Raw genomic sequence first — 17,339 nt, forward strand, 5'->3', positions numbered from 1 at the left:
TGAAAGAAGTGTCGTATGTGTTACCGCGTGATATTTTATATACAGTGAAATGAGAAATTATTCAAAGAAAAAAAACATTGTTAATATCAAAAATAAAAGAACAACGTATATACAAAATTTTCTTAAAAACGTTAGTACATTCTCAATGATTGCGCAAGTCTACGGCGAAATATTTCATTAAGGTTGCTTCCGCTCTCAAGAATACATACTCGTATCGTCACATTTATAAGAAAGCTAAGGCTAAAGTGAGACAATTTAAAGCTACCGCTTCTCAAGGACGTAATATGAAAATCCGCAAGCGCCTTAAGCATATATTCGATTTTTGCGTTATTTTCTGTTGATTTTTATTTTCAAATAAAAATCGCTATTTGAGTGTGTGTTCGCAGTATAAGAAATGAAAATGAATAGTAAAAAAAAGACTGCTTTTCTAATGATCGAACTTTGGCTTACTTTTCATATATCTTCACATCTTTTTAGCATCATCTGTGCGTTCAATGTCAGAGAAATTATCGCAGAACGTACCTGAAAATCGAAAGGACCTATGGAGAATGTTGGCAATAAAGGAGCTGCCCAAGGATAGTGTTTATTCATGCTTAGCGTAGAGCTTCCTCTGACAGGGATATCACGGTTGGATTTTTACTTTCAGCGGTGCCCCTAGATAGTACGAGTTGGCTAGATGTAGCAGCTTTCAGACGTGGTAGGTAAAGCGAAAGGCAAGATACGAATTGTAGTCGTCTTATGAATGCAGACACCCGCGTGAATTCAAACGATAGGGCATGATATTTTCGCCGAACTTCTCTCGAAAATTTGCGATTTTTTAGTTACGAATATACACAATAAGCGAGAATTTGGGAACAGTGAACTCACGATTCGTTTCCCTGTATACAGGAAATTGAGTGATATCGAATCCGCCAAAGTCCGTTCGAAGCCACAACGACGACGACGACGACTCAATAAACTCTGCATCTACGAACGGATATCTGAAGACGTTTCCTAGCTAGCGTACCGCAAATATTCTTTGAGAAGCATACAACTATATCGAAGCTACGAAGGTGGCACCATTATTCACAGGTGGAGGATAGTTGCAGATATCATGGGTTGAAGTGTCAAGCGAGCGAGCGAGCGTGAATCTAGACAGGCCCAACTCAGGACTAATAGCAGGGAGGCCATCACCTGTAAGCTACAACAGCAAACGTACAGGACTTTCTATGGGTGATTTTTGCCAAGGACCTACAACACACGATGGAAAATGGAACTCAGTGGCGGAATTTGCGAGAGAGGTGTCGGCGCTTGTATCCAGCGTCAAGTTCACGTGGAACACGATTACGTACGAGCTTAATTACTACCTGGATGGTGAGATTCGGGTCGCGATTGCCTGGTCCTAGAAATATTGCTTTTGCCAGTTTGTGTAAAGCAGCCCTGAAGATCTGGATAGGACAAAATTTTATTCTGCTTGACTATTTCCAAGACGGTGCGTCATGTGGAAATACTTCGTTCGAAAATTTTGCATTTATATGTAGGCTATTTACGTATATTACGATGTCACGTATAAATGTGTTTGCGGAAACGATAATGACACATGAATTGAAACTCCAGAAGCACTATTTGACTGCTTTTTTTTCAGTTACGCATTGGCAACGTTCATGGATCCCGCTAGCCTGCTATTAATGAAATATAATTAGTTGAGTCGGAGTGTTTAGTCAACGCTCGTTAGATCATATACGCCATGGCACAAAAACAGATGACGAAACTATATCATGACCTCTGTATATGATATGCTGGTATGCACTAGCAAAATCTATCAGCGCACTATGACCTGCCATGTTGCCTATTACCTGCAAAGCTTCTGTCTAATTCTGTTCTGCATCGTCATCTCACAGCAACGGTGGCACTTTAGCTCTTATTCATTGAAGGCTTTTCGTTTGCCAACGGACGCGAAGCTTTGATAGCTCTGGCATCGGCTTGGCCACACCTTTCCCTCACCTCTCTCATTCCCCCTTTCCTCGATTCTTCTTCTTCTTCCTATTTTATCTGTTGGGTGAGGGTCTAAGCCTATGTACGTCTCTACGTATAGATATCTGCAAGAGTGGTAAGCGAACACTTATAGGTGTGAGGTGCCATTTGAGCGCACTGCTTTTCGCTTTCCTCGCAACATGCGCCACGCGCCATTCCGCTCAACGTTGGATACAAAGACTACTAAAGCAGTAGCCGCGGGGACCTCATGGGCAACGAAATTGGGACGAATGGGAAAGTCAGGAAGAATCCGAGCGAGACAATGAACGAAAGAGAATATCTGTGCTCCGAGGAAAGTACTTTCGATGCTGCTGTTACTGATGTAGGGCAACTCCGTTCCTTCGTTGCCTGAGTGGCCGACCCACCTCGCTTCGACGCCTGTCCGCCCCTGACATCCTTGAGACAAGCGGCGGCGGCGGCGGCGGCGGCGGCGGCCACGACCACACTCCCCCAGGGCATCATCCCACGGACATCCTTCTGTTCCCATACAGACCCTACATAGTTCTATCTTGTTCTATGAGAAGGCTTCTATAAGAGAAGAAGAAGAGGAGTTAGATCGGGGTTAGATTGTGAGGTTAGTAGTACGGGGGCCATGCATGGGGTGGGTACACGGGGTGTGAAGATGCGGGCTTGTAGAAATTGGGACTAGATATGGGGAAGGGGTAGAGCAAGAGAAGACGATGGGGCAAATCTGCGGCATATCTGTCTGTAAGTGAATAGCCATTGATTCCTACTATTACTGCTTCCACAACCGTCATAAAGTGGCATCAGCAAACGCGTTGGCAGCCTAGACATTTGGCCGCCAACATAGCGTCGACAGGGGCATTCTGACCACAGCGCATCATAGCAGCCCTTCGGCTGGTGATCGCATGAGAATTCCAAAGTGCATCCGGATATCAACCCACCTTTAGGCTGCCTGTTCAATCTTCGCCAGACTATTGCCTTCTTGCCGCATTAGTCGTTCTCCTTGACAGCAAGAAACAGACGGTCACACCTCTTTATGCGTTTACTATACAAGACCAAACTTGCTCTTGCTTCTTTCTGAACAACCCTAAACGGTGCGCGACGAAAGGGAAAACACAGGCTTGATGTACTTCAATTGCAATGTCCTTAGTTATGACAGAAAAAAAAAAGCAAAAAGAATACTTACACTTACACGAACAACAAAAGAAAATATTTTTGAACAATAATAGAAAAAAGCACGTCGGCAGGACTGTACAGGCGGGAGCAGAATCGTTCCTTAAGGCATCAGAAAGATAGGACACAGATCAGTTTTATCGTCCGTGTTCGCATATAACGCGTTCAACATGCTCTAATAATCATTACGTTCTTATACAGTAACAGCTTCTTATAGGCAGGCTACGTAACATTGTTACGACTGCTCTTGAGAGAAATTCAAATTGCGCACATCTATAAGAAATGTTCCTTTGAAGAAATTACCATGATTTTTGGACGGGAAAAAAATCAACCTTACCTACCGTTCGATTTTCGACTGTTAAGCATTTGAAAAGTTTAAATACGATACATCTAGTTAGTGAAAGTTAATAACAATAATTATTGTTTTCGATACTCCAGAATCATGAGTCTAACTATAAAATATTTGACTTATTTCGTACACTTCTGTGACAATGATATCGCTCAATACATTGCGGTAACAGAGAACGTACGTGTTTCAATGGGATCGTGATATCTTGAAAATCTATTTGAGGAACGTGCAAAGATTTTTGCAAATCGAAGATATAAGATCCCTACTTGAGTGGCATCGTATTGAGTGGTGTTTGCTGTGTGCAGTATCAGGGATCGTAGAACGTGGCGGTCCCAGGAGTAGCGTTCTGGGCCGGTTTCTTGTTTTACACAAACAAGATTACGAAACCGACAGATAAAGCTCAGTTTGTGGGTCTGTGTTCCGTTCTTAGCGTTACGCTGCTTAGCTTCGACAGAGTTGATTCGATACGAGTCGACCTCTGCTGAGTGGGCGATATTTGAGCGGATAAAACCATCTTTCTTTGCGTCGCTATCCGCCAAAGGATACGCCGAAGACATCTTCCTACTTCGTTGTCGACGAACGAGCAGAAACAAAAGATCGCTAACTTGGCAAAGTTGCAGTTACTTACTGCCAAAGGTGCCAGGCAGACGTCAAACTTAGACACTCCAACACAATGATATGGGTACGCTAATTTTGAGTGTTTGGGCTACGCTTATGCTACGCTTTAGCTAAAGCAAGCATGACACTAAAAAGAAAGACACCCCAATACTTCAAAATAGGCGACAAGGATAGTATGAAATGGTGCTATTTATTGAATTACTTGAATCAGTTGCTTGTGTATTTTATTTTTATCATTCGGAGTATGAGTTAATGGTGGATGTATAATAAAAAGTCCACTTTCACACAGGGTAAATACACTAGTCTTAGCAGGAAGAGTAACTTTGTATTTCACCGAACTAAACATGTAAGCAGTTTTAGTCTCATCACCATTTGTCCTAGGCGACAAATCAAAATCTTGACCTTGTCATCCATTCCGCTCACACCTCCACATGCTTCAGTCCGGTTTACAAAGATCAGCGAATCCTAATGCCGTATGATACTGTCCCTGATTCGCATACAAAATGAATGAACATTTGGGGCGAACAAATGAATAAATGTTGAACCCATGAGTTTTGCAATCCACCAACGAAGAGAGAAGATACGCTTGGGGCAAAGAGGCGTTGAGCGGGGGCAACAGGCGAGTGAGGAACGAGGCGGCCTGAATCATAAGAATCTCAAGTAGAAGAAATACGAGCAGAAAGAATCAGAGGAATCAGCAGACCCAGCCTGTGATCGCGCCAGCAAAGGAGCACTGCGTAGTTCTGAAGACAACGCACTCTGTATGTGTGTGTGTGTGTTTGTATGGACGTATGTTTGTGTGTCCACGCGTACGGCGATGTCGCCATAGACAGTCAGCCGACCCAAGAAGTGCTAGCGCTCCCCCCGACCACAAGGAACACGGCGACTGCAAGCACTGCGGCGGACTATAGTCGAGGTCGGCCAGCGAAAGCGGCCTCAAATTAGGGGGAGCTGTTAGAAGTCGGACACATAATTACTTTTAAATATCTGACCGGTCCACGGATGCCTGCTAACACAGGCGCCTCGAGTTCAGCTCGAGGAGTGGTCGGCGGCCGTTGCGGAGCGGCGACTGTCGACCGACTGCCGGCAAAGGCGACAAGGAGTCAGTGTAGACCCCTCAAAGTCATTGCTCGCTTTTTCTCGTTAATTCGAATAAGAGATAGCGCACGCGTCGGACGCTTCCCGGATTCCATTCTACACTTCGCCTGCTCTACCGCCGTGGCTCCTTAGTTTCGCAAAGTAGCATCAGCAGCCACCGCCGCCACTCTGGGACTTTTGCTGCGTTGGTTTAGTTAGACTGGTAGTATATTGTCCTGAGTATGGCAGTACCTCAACTCAACTCCTAGTTCTCGGGTGTGGCCGTCCTTCCCAACAGCCACCATCCAACGGAATATTCTTTTTCGTCCTTTTCTTCGTTTGCGAGGAGTACAAACCGCGCATTCCAGAGAAGAAATAGCTGGGAAAAAGAAAGCGCTTGCCCCGTGCATAGGAGGACCCAGCCTTCTCCCTGCGGGTGTGGAAATCGTCCAAACGCTGCTCACGAGCAGCGGATGAACCTAAGTAGTCACGACGGCTAAATATGATTAATGGTTAATACTACAACAGGGACGATGGCGACAGCAGAAACCGCTGTGGCTGGCGTAAAAGACCAAGCGGTAGAGAGAGCAGGAAAGGCAGTGGGAGCAAACGAACGGGAGAGATACGAATACGCAAAGGGTCTGGTTTCGACATCGCGGACTCAACTGATTTCGAATGAGTCGAGCCTTCCTCTTCCGCTTGTGTTACATACGATACGTTAAACACTATACCACCACACAACGGGGACACACTTTCACGATTCGAGCTAATAAGCCACCCTTGAACAACGGTTGTTTTCGTTCTCTGTGCTTAACCAATTCGCTTTGTCAAATGTTGTCTCCTAGATTATAAAGCCGACATTGGACATCTGTAAATGTATGATATACGCGAATTTCACAGTCAACATGTTTCAAATGTATTCTTTCTGCTCATGTCAACCATTTTTCGCTTCAGCTATTTAGCTAGTTTTTTTTTTTTTTTTTTTGTAATCCATACCACAACGCTGCGTTAATAACCCGCACAAAAAGATTCTATCCACACATGGAGCAGTCTGGAAATTCTCAGCTGTACTCCTGTTTAAAGCTAGCGATACATTTTCTAAATGGCTTGACTCCTATCAAAAGAGGCGAGCTACCTTTACGGCTGAAGCCGCTCTGATAAGATATAATTCGCAATTTTTATCAAGCATTACTTAGCCAGTATTTATAATGGACAGCAACAAGGGAAAAGCAGATCTTATCTTGTTTTTAGTAAATTCTTTAATTTTTTATCGTGAAATAAATAGATGTTCTGTCTTGATTTCTTTTACCGACATTTTCCACTGTTAATTGTGATCATCAACAGTCTTTGATTTTCGCATCTTTACATATATTTACTTTCTTTGTTACATCGTTGCTACAATTTTCCGCTATATGCTGAACTACACCACACTCGATAATGTGGAACATACCATTGTGATAAAAGTGCCTGTGTATGATCTCAAAGCACGGTCCGTCTTCGTGTGGCTATAGGTTTCTCTGACGATGATTATGGCGATGTTGATGCTAAAACGATGCTGTCCGTCGTGCTCTTTTCGTTCAGTAGACACTGAAATGGGTGGGCAAAGCGGCCTGAACAACGAATGTACCTAGTATGACTATTACCTGGCATAGGCTTCAAGAGAGAAATTCTTGTCCAAGAGCAATCCGTGACCAAGCCATCGGTTAGTACTGCTATATACTATTTTATAGTGGCCGGACACAACCCTATTGTGCCCCAGCGTCCGCCTTTCTCCCTGTAAATACGTACGTTGTTTCCCTGCCCAGTCGATAGCCCGAGCTTGTCGCTACATATACGTTCGTACTACTTCCCTACAGATAGTGCCCTTTACAATTATGATTGGCCGGTCGGTTGGCCGTATGGGGGTGCTGTGTGTTTTAGGGGTAGTGTACAGCGGATAAGGCAACAGTACACAGGAGTCGTACTAGTGGCGCCGCTCTGCTAGCTATGTCTTCAACGGCCCTAGACCTCTACCGGTGATACTGGCTTACCTTCTATTTCTCTAATAACCTGTTCCCTACCTAGTTACATGATACCTTTCGCTCATCTTGTTGGTAACGATGACGAATCATTGGGCGTTAATGACTGAGTACTTTTTAACTCACTTCCCATTCACCCCTGAGTGCTCTTTGTCTATTCCCGACTGTTCATGGTTTTTTGACTACGCTTATTTGCTTAACGTCACCACCGTCGACGCTGCCGCTTGCGCTGGTAAAGGTGCGTCAGAAAACGGGGGCAATCGTGAAACCAACTGAAAATAATACTGATGAGGAAAGAAACACCATGTGGAACAATTGCGGCTCGAGCGGACTTATGATGATGACTATGGTCGTTGCGAGATCGACGTTTTTTACGAGACGTCGTCATATCAGTTAGTAGAACGAGTCACATTGCATACGTCTCACTCGCCCAACTAATTTTGTCTCGCCCTGCCGTTCCCCGTCAAGTTTCGGTCACAATGGCATACATAAGAGGAACGAGATAGCATTGTTTAGTAGTAAGTGTACAAACTTACAAGAAAGTTCTCTATCATTCATAATAAGAATTCTATCTATTTATTTATATATATATATATATATATACTATTTATTCTGTCTTGTTTGATTAAGCAAAGAGTATAGATTGTTTTAAACCCATATAGCGATTTGAATGGTAAATAAACAACGAAACTAAACGTGTCCAAACTCTGAGAACTATTATAATTTTGCCTCCGCGAGCCGCCTGATTGCTTTCAATAGTTGAACCTTTCCCTCCTCCGCTGTTGTATGTATTTTTACTTAAAATACGCATGTAGGAGTAAGCTACAGACGCGGGCTTTGTTGTTGTACCCCTATTAACATTCTTGGATAACGTCAATTAACACGGAAACATACGCAAACATAGCTGTTCACTATTTGCCTCATTGTCTGTCAACTATACTGGCATTAGATTCGACGAAGAGATTATTTTTTCCCTTAGTGCTCTCTTTCTCTCGGCGTAACCTTGGACAACTTACCGCCAACAACAGGCGGCCGACCTCCATGAACCTCCGCAAGCGGCCCCACCGAGACAGGGGCAGACAGCTCTCCGCTGCCCTCGACTGAATTAAGTGTTCTAACGAACCGGCGCCATGCACCGGTGCGATGTGCTTCGCTCATCATGAAATCCAAGCGAGCTTCCGCTAGTCAGGACCCCGCCGTCTCTCTAGTGATTAATGGATGCTGATTTAGCGGTACTCGACAACAGCCGAGTCGAGTCGACGATTTAACGGTTGCGCTGCAATGTCGTCAAACCGACACCGAGGCCTATGACGAAAAGATATAAACGTACACATGCTTATACAGCTATATACACCACTCACTTACACGATCAGATGGTCACAACACGAGAAGCGAAATCGCTTGTATCATACAGCAGACGGCTTGCGAAAGGGGAGCGGGACAGGGTTCCAGGATGGGGGTGTGGGGGGGGCGACGAAAAGTAATGCCAATACTCTTCGTCGTATGAGTAGCGCAGAACCATTCGTAGTTGCAGATGCATTTAAAGCCGGCAAACTACTAATCGTTGCCATCGAGCTCTCTATATCCAGTTTGTTTGTCCTCTGTATGTTGCGACGCGCATGTATCCGTGTCTCCGCACATGAGCTTCTACACTGCAACGAAATGATGATGAATGAATTATTACGAGGTCGTATGTATATGAACGTAGAGAGCAACGTGTAGAATGTGTGAGAAACAGGGGGTAGTGTCTATCTATCTGTGGGCGAACTTCTGTCCGTGTTTGCGTGTATGTGTGTTTTTGCGAACGGCGTACATCCATAATGCTCCTGCCACCGCCGCCGCCGTCGTCGTCCCCGTCCCCCTGTTCATTCTGAGGATCGTCTGCCAAACTAGAGTGGAAGATATCGATAGACAAACAGACATCGCTAGAGTTTATAGGCCGTTAACACTAAAGCCACATATGATTCATGTGTCAGAGACGGATCAGTAAACGCCAGATTCAACTGGCGTGGCCAAGATGACCTACACATAAATGATTATATGTAAATAAATAAGTTGGCTGATGAATGTTAGGTCTGCTAGATTATAAGAATAAAGAAACCAAACATGTGCACCGTCACGAACATGTGGGACCGATCGCTTATTTAAGCAGTTGGCAAGCGTCTATTAATATTTGATGTTTTTTTCTAGGTATATCGTTCGGACGTTTGACTAAGACGGACGTAATAGAAGCAAGGGAATTCACGAAAAATATAGCACGTATTTTTACTTTTGACCCCTGTCGTTGACGCACCAGATGTCGAAACCATGTCCAGGCTGTTAACAGTTCCAAGATGATACGGAACGATGTCAAGACTACATAGATAGGTCACTCCTTTACGTTGGTTACGGCAATGATACAGGAATCACACTTTTCCTTCTTGCAGCAGTTTACCTGCTTAAGGACAGGGTCAGATTTTGTTCATAGCCTGCCTTCCTGCAACAGACGTATAATTTTATACGGGATTGCCAAAATGAAACTTCATTTGTTTTGTTTATCTTCTGTTGTCGCTGTGATATGAAAGAGCATTGAAAAGGTTCTCCCTTACCGTTGTTGCTAGCATTAGTATTTTTCTGAACCGCATAAACGGAACACCACTTATGAAGGAAATAACATTAGAGCTCATCTTGTAGTTAGTTCCCTACAATTGTTGATGGCCAGTCTGTAATCGGTTACTTCACAATGATTGCCTTTTAAAAGCAAAATGGTGTATGAACCTCTTCATTCACAAAGCGACGTATTCCAATAGAGCACGAGGCACCTGCTTGGACACACTGAATAAAACTTGACGCACTTTGTTTTACTAGGGGCTTAGTAAGACGCGGTTTGCTTTGATTTTTTTGGTGCTTTTCAAATGTAAGTCATAATGCGTGTCCGCTTGTTCTCCACGCCAGAACACTTATTGTTAGTCTAAGGTAGAAGTTACTGAAGCTACTGTAAGCTTAAAAACTGCGATGTATGATTTATCTATTGACTCGTAGGAAACTAAGAAATTGATGTTGGCCACTTCGAGCTTTTCGAAATAACCAACGCCCCCAGTCGCTTTCCGTCAGAATTGGTGCTAGAAGCGAATAGTACTGCATAAAGCGACCACCATTTTTTTTGAGACTAAGATGGATCTAATATGTTTTTTTTAGACCAACGTTTTATCGTATAGATGGGAATCTTTAGCGAACTATTCATTTTTATGGCCTTGTCCTATTTGACCATTTCCTACATTAGTCACTTTGATGTTCGCGCAGATATAAATAATTCATATAATGAATCATTTACTGTTTACCCCATCAGCAGATTACGCTGTTAGCGCATGGCGGATTCTTTGAATTTATAAAGAGGTTTCGTGTACGAACTATCGACGTTGTCTTGTTGAGCCAGCTAGACTGTGACCGCTAAGAGGAAGGGATCAGTATACCCTAGCTCTTCATATACACGTTTGCAAAAAAGTGCTCAGAAGTAACCTATTATCTTCTATAGCTTGAAAAATCCACATATTTTAATGAATGTTTATCACGAACCAAGCATACTTCTAAGTAAGTTTGATTAGCTTCCAATACAGAAATAAATATATTTATTTACCGTTTTTGAATTACGGATTAGCTGTTTAACTGTATATGAACATTTCCAGTTTCCCGCTATCCAGATGTAAGTGCTGCTTTGATTTGAATGTTTTTTTATCAACAGTTACTACTGAAAACATACTGTCACAGTGAGGGGTCTCATATAAATGTATAGTTGCTACTGTTTTGTTAATACCACAGCCACATGCTGACGTGACATTGCAACATTGTTCTTCGGTCCTGTGTCATGCCAGTGATACGGTCATCTGAAAACACAACCAACATCGGTTTCCGACAACAGCGTTGTTCCCCGACGACCACGCTCCGACAAGCGTTTAAAGAATCTGTAAAGAAATAAAGTTATACGTACTCGTCGGCACAGTATCACTACTGCGACGCCAGGACAGCGAAGAACCGGACCCCAAAAAGGGAACAGCTGCAGCCCCAAGAGCGGCGAGCTAAAAGGCACGCACAGACCGACAGACATACATGACAGGCACAAACAGAAAACTCAGACAAACCGTCCCGACAGCCCGAAGCCTGCCTGTACGTTGGCTGAACGTTTACGCTGCAGTAGTTGTTGACTGATGTCCTTGTTAGATGATATGACCGAGAACCCTGACGTCGTCGTCCTCGCCGCTCGACTGCAGCTGGCACCACTGCCCAATTTTAAAAGTCCATACAACAGTTACGGCTTCAGTCAGTCAGTGCCTTAGACACTGCCGCTACTGTTGCTGCTGCTGCTGCCGCCGCCCTTGCACCGCAATGGTCAAAACAGGAAGCAGCAACAGTCCCTATCGCAGGCCGAAGAATATTTGACCAACCCGTCTACTTCGAAGACGATAATGATAAAGAGCTGAACGACGGGTCTGTGGACAATGCTTTTGCGGCTGCCCTTGCCGGGCGCCGTACGCTGGGTACGAACTTCAAACGCGCAAAGTGATGCCCCCTGACAAGACGGATGGACGTGTTTAGTAATATCATCACCCGACAGAGCAAAACGATTCTTGCGTCGAGCCGACCTGCACCTGATCCTGCTGATAGAGAGCCTTCGCCACGCAAACGATACTGGAGCCGGCTGAGGATGCATGAAACTCTCATTGTGTGCGGTGCGCAGCATGGCTGATCTCAGCTAATAATAACCACACAAGTATTAGTACAGCTGAAAACACCCGCAAACAGGCCGAACGGTCAACTAGGGGGCCTTGATTTGTGCTAACTAGGAGAAGCTAGCAGCTTGAACGCTTTGGTTATTATTCTATTATTAACTATGGATAACTGGCGTTTCTCGCTGCTCCAAGATATCAGGGTTTGTTCTGCATAAACGTGATTTTCGAGATTCTTTTAGTTTTAAAGTTAATCAAAATTTTTATTTTGCTGCTTTCCGGTAAAAAAAAACGGTGATTCTCCACATGTATGTAAGTTGTGTATCCTTGTGAAAGCTATCTATCTTTGTGTGTAGAAAATTTACATAAGTTTTGAAATTAAAAAAAAAAGTATCCTGTTTGAATTTCCTACGCCATGGTGTAGTAACACGTATTCTCACTGTATGAGGAGAAACTTACTTAAATCAACATAGAATACAAATTGCGTGGCGTTCAAGAGACATTCCCTAGTGTTGGCAACTAGGTTTTTAAGGAGAAGAGTTGAGAGTCCACCAGGGAAGCTTAATGGCTTTCCTAGCAGAGAAGTCGTTAGACGGCCTGCGCAGCGCCTTATAATAAGTACGTACAATCAGCGACGTACGTTATACATGTAAATTTATTGTAAACAGGTCTTTCATCATATAAAACAATGACTAAACGGGGCGCTTTTGATTGACAAAAATATGATTACTATTATATGGAGAAAAAAGACGGTAATTATATACGTTCGATAATTTCTGCATAGGAATAGAACTATCTAATGGGGATAGTAGATGTAAAAGTTCAACAAAAATATGAAAGCCCATGTTTATTATGGTAATAGCAGATTAGCCCTTCGTATTGAGCTTCCTGTCTTGAATTTGCCTCTGTTATTAAGAAAAACCAAATCGTAAAGGTTCATTATACATCTTAAGAGCGAACAGTTTCGAAAGCCGCCGCGTAACTGTGATCGTATGCAAAAAAATCAATTGAGTCTAAATAAATAAATAAAACAAAGACTTGGTTATTTCTCTAAGTTAATGGAAGAAGAACAACTCGCATATATCAACGACGTCGTTGCTATTTTAAATGTCATTGACTGCTCCTTTTTTTTTTTTTATTCCCAACATCTCTCCAGGATTTTGTTGACTCACGTAAAATTTGCTCCCGACGATAAAAGTGAAATAATTGTTAAGGCAACACGAGTCGATTGGTCGTCCTGCTATCGTAGGAACAAAATGCCCGAGCTGCTTTTAGGTAACGACATCGGCCGCTTCAGCATGACAGTAATTGGCTCCGTTTAATCTTCACATCGGTCTTAAGTGAGGACAACGCGACCCACTATATTTAGTTGGCGCCGGTAATAGGGCACAAAATCACCGCGAGTGACGGAGTAAATCTGACTAGTGATAGTCGGTAGTTAGCTTTCAAGTTGAAGCAGTCTCCTATTTTTGATGTCATAGACGAGTTAGCTAGCCAGCGGACAAAGTTACCTGTTTAAAGTTACCACTTGCACCGAGTGAAAACCCATACATCATGTAAAATTTCTAAACAGTACTTTGTTAGTCTCCATTCATTCATGCCGTGATGGAGCACCATATGCATTCGACTATGAATATATATTGTTACTGCAGCGCAATGCAATTGGCGATGAGCTGGGAACCAGTCTGGCATACATCACTAATCCCTCATTAGCTGTTTTTAGGTCCTTCAAAAAAACATCCCTTGGTGTTCCGACACATAATTATTAAGCACAGACAAATTACCAACGTAGTTTTGCTTGAAAGGACAAAAATGTTGTTTTTATTAACGTACCGTAAGTCTTGTATCGTTTCGTTAACAGCACGTTCTACATTTTTAGGACACGCCAACAGCGGACAAAATCCAAGTACGTATACTACTTTTGAATCAAGACCTGTTTCAAATCATTTCAAACAATCTAATTGCATGACAATACCAGATAATACAACACTGAGCACTAAGGCGTTTTGTTGCCCGCGTAATTTAATAAGCGATCCATACGAGGGAAATATTGAAGTGCCCCCGAAACGAGTTCGGTTCGGAGGATTAGCTTAAACTACCTTAGCCCTCTTACAGGACCTTCACATTGGTTTAGCAATAAATCTAAGAAACAGTTGGGGCAAATCATTCGAATGACAATTTGAGTGCTGTTAAGGTACCATACATATACTCAACTGACGGTTCTTGCTCGCGACAGGAAACCTTCAAATAGACATGAGGGGTGGTAGGTCGTTGATTTTCCACTAGAAAAAAGGAATCAAATTTTCAAAGTAGAAACTAGCTGCTGTGGAATTACAGATATGCCTTGTGTATTTGGCCAATGGATATCTAAGATTACTCAAAGGCTGCCTGTAATTGAAGTCTCTGTTAGGATTAAAGAACGCGTTAGCATATGACTACATTTACGCAGAATAAAAGGCCTGTACAAGGATAAATTAGATTGATATTGGGTTTTACATACGAATAGGTAACCCATAATTTACTACGTCAATTACTTTTTTTTTTGCTATCATCCAGTTACGTTAGAAATTTCTTTTCGAACTGGTCTTCTCCTCTTTTGTCAGTTTTTGCTAAATCAACATATATCTTTGAAAGATTATAGTCGTGTATAGTAACATAAGTCACATTTAAGGTAGGAGCATTCAGTAACCAGTCAAACTTGTACAACGAACAAATAGATTGGCTGGCTTTCAGTCCTTAATTGTATGAGTGAATGGTAGAAATTATCTATACGCTTTGCTTCTGAAGCGTTTTCGTATGGAAAGGCTAAAATCGAGAGACGATTTTTTATTTGGAAAACCGATTATAGAGTTAGTTAGTTGACTTTATCTGGGAACTATCTTTGTTTCAACTTACCGCTAGGCTCAAAGTGTATTTTGTAGACGAATCGCTCTTCTACAATTTCTGCAGTAGCAGCAACATGTTTCGAAATAAACAACCGGCCCAAATTTGTCTACGTTTGCTTCTTTAGCCAGCTTCTTCTGAACTGCTTCTGTAACAACTATTTGGAGACATATTAAAAGAGTTAGTAAATATATATGATTAAAAATTAAGGTTCTTTTGTTCCTAGGTTATGTTCGCTCTTTTCTGACCAACTTCTGAAGTGCTTATGTAGCAAGTTATGCCGGTTATCATCAAGAGAATTTAGAAAATATATTTAATTTTGAAATGGACAAGACATGGAGCTCTTCATATCAGTGTCTTCTAGTCGCAGTTGTACAAGATGCATTAACCTTGTGCAGGGACGCACTGTCGTTTGTTTGGAAGAAGCTATTAGGCACAACACTGTCACCCTTATCAAGTTGCTTTGTTCCAGCCCCTTACCCCACACCGATCATCGCCTGTTTGTATGTAGGTAGTATAGTCGTTCCGTAACGACAGCTCGTTAGTTAGAAGGTCGGCCTTCGATTGACTGTGGCATTTGCTGTTGCTCCTACAGTATGACTTTGATCGACGCGAATGGGATCGATCAATCCAGCGACCGTATCGGACTCGTAGTTGCCGTAACTCAATCACTCTTCTCCGTATCGCCGTACTATATGTGGGTAGATGGGATCCGCTTTGAGATATGGATTGAGGGCGGGACTGAGACAGTAGGAACACCACTGCCACCAACTGTGCTAGTTTGGTACGCTAGCTGAGCTGCTTTGTACGCAAAAGCGTGAGAGGAACGATTTGGCGGACATCAGGCCCAAACCGCTAACGGAGAGCAGGCGTTCCCAGTGACCGCCACTATTTTTGTTATTATATCGTGAATATAACCGAGGAGGAATCCATTGCTGTGAATAAGATGTGCATCGTGTTCGGCCGCGTGGCCCATCAAAGGCGTAACGGCATTGGCCGGTGATCGGAGTGTATCAGCCTGCCATTGTCATAATGTTGTACTATAATATTATATATTACCAATAGCAGCATGAAGAAATCAACCGAGTCAGCTGTGAACGCGGAACAGTCGCTACGCGCTCACTTTCGTCTGCACGACAAACTGAGTATACATTCCGTTTCGATTACATAACGGAAACAAACCGGGTGCTAGCAGCACTAGAAGTAGGCCGTAACCGGTGCGTTTGTAGCCGATATCACCATCACCTTTTGCTTTTCTTCACTTGATTTGGCGTTCTTTAAGAAGGATAGACGGCATCTATCACGAACACCCGGATCAAGAACACCCCCTGGCGAATCAACAAGCTTTGATACATTGTTGTCCTCTACCAAATACCCCCCAAATCCAAGACCTTTATTTCCCCATAGCACTTTTCCCCGTTTGCCTCGGCCAAAATGCTAGAAAGCGGCAGGAAGCTGACTATGACATAATATGCATCCCGTGCCGCCTGGTGCAAGGTGGGCCTCCACGCGTAGACTTTCGTCCCGACAAGCCACTTCTCTGCTCTGATAGGAACAAAACGGAAAGCAAGGAGGTGCGGGGGTATGAGCAGAGCGAGCAAACACGGAGGACAAGCTTCACGAATGGGAAGCGGATGGCCGCCAAACACAGTTCCAATTACGTTGTGAGTAAGCTAAGACTGAGCACCTGGATCCTGGACCTGGCGGTGACCCCAACTGAAGGCCGCCGTCTGCGAACTCGAAATCAATTGGACACAGCTTGAGTGGATGTAGTTGTGTATAAACTACGGTGAAGCGATATGTTGGAACGATATCCGATGGGAGGCAGCCTGAGGGGATTGTATCTACAAGCCTGAAAGATTCACCGAACCTCTCAGATCTACATAGCTCTTCACCAGCTGGAGAAAATTGAATGGAGTGACGTATATGGATGTATAAAATGCGCATATGCAGTACTTTCGACTACTAAACAAACGTATTACCATGTTAGTGCCTGAGACAGAAAATAATTTTTGACCGCAGGTTTTGTCGACTTGGTTAACTTGATTTTCAAGCAGGTTAACATATGAAAACTAGATTAAAGTAACAAGGGGGGGGGCTGCTAATGGATTACTTTGTGTTGTGGTGCTGCATGGCCTTTAGCGCATAACTGTGGAATATGAGCTATAAGTTAGTATGTGTCCCGATTTTAATAAGAGTTTAGAAATTTGTAAGGCAAAAACGAATAAGACATTACCGTTTAAGCATCCGCGGAGGTCTAGAGGGCGTACTAATTGATGCTGAGTAACTTGCATCACAAAATTATTATGGCTCACTGATGAATTGACGTCTGTCTGTCACAACAGGTAAGTTATTTATTAGATTTTTACCTATTTTTTTTTTTAACTGTACTGGTTTGGGGATGCTTTCCTAGGTTGAAATATGTGCGCAAGTTTTGTACAGAGCTATTAACCTAACTACTGAGCTGTCACATTGTAGGTAGAGGATATCAGATAAGCGTTCAGTGCCTTCTCGTACGTTTTCGTGATTCGGATTTGTCAG

General features: G+C 43.2%; 2 long non-coding RNA genes across 5 annotated transcripts in view; one reads left to right on the top strand and one right to left on the bottom strand.

Annotated features, from left to right (window-relative positions):
• LOC111255288 (uncharacterized) overlaps nt 1–1,945 on the bottom strand; it is a 22,214-nt gene extending 20,269 nt beyond the window's left edge. For 2 of the 3 annotated variants that reach the window (XR_015319036.1, XR_015319038.1), the window contains exons 1-3: nt 1,836–1,945; nt 868–1,180; nt 451–522 (exon numbers count right to left, since the gene is read on the bottom strand). This is a non-coding gene — a long non-coding RNA (uncharacterized LOC111255288). The remainder of the gene's footprint in view (nt 1–450; nt 523–867; nt 1,181–1,835) is intronic. The other variant, XR_015319037.1, reaches the window with a different exon arrangement.
• LOC147759009 (uncharacterized) overlaps nt 1–12,912 on the top strand; it is a 22,191-nt gene extending 9,279 nt beyond the window's left edge. Inside the window, exons 2-3 of one of the 2 annotated variants that reach the window (XR_015319039.1) lie at nt 889–1,353; nt 11,011–12,912. This is a non-coding gene — a long non-coding RNA (uncharacterized LOC147759009). Of the gene's footprint in view, nt 1–477; nt 698–888; nt 1,354–11,010 lie in introns of those variants that run through there. The other variant, XR_015319040.1, reaches the window with a different exon arrangement.
• Nucleotides 12,913–17,339: the final 4,427 nt, after the last annotated feature.

The sequence above is a fragment of the Varroa destructor genome, unplaced genomic scaffold (assembly GCF_002443255.2).
Source record: "Varroa destructor unplaced genomic scaffold, Vdes_3.0 BEIS01000001.1, whole genome shotgun sequence".
Classification (NCBI taxonomy): Eukaryota; Metazoa; Arthropoda; class Arachnida; order Mesostigmata; family Varroidae; genus Varroa; species Varroa destructor.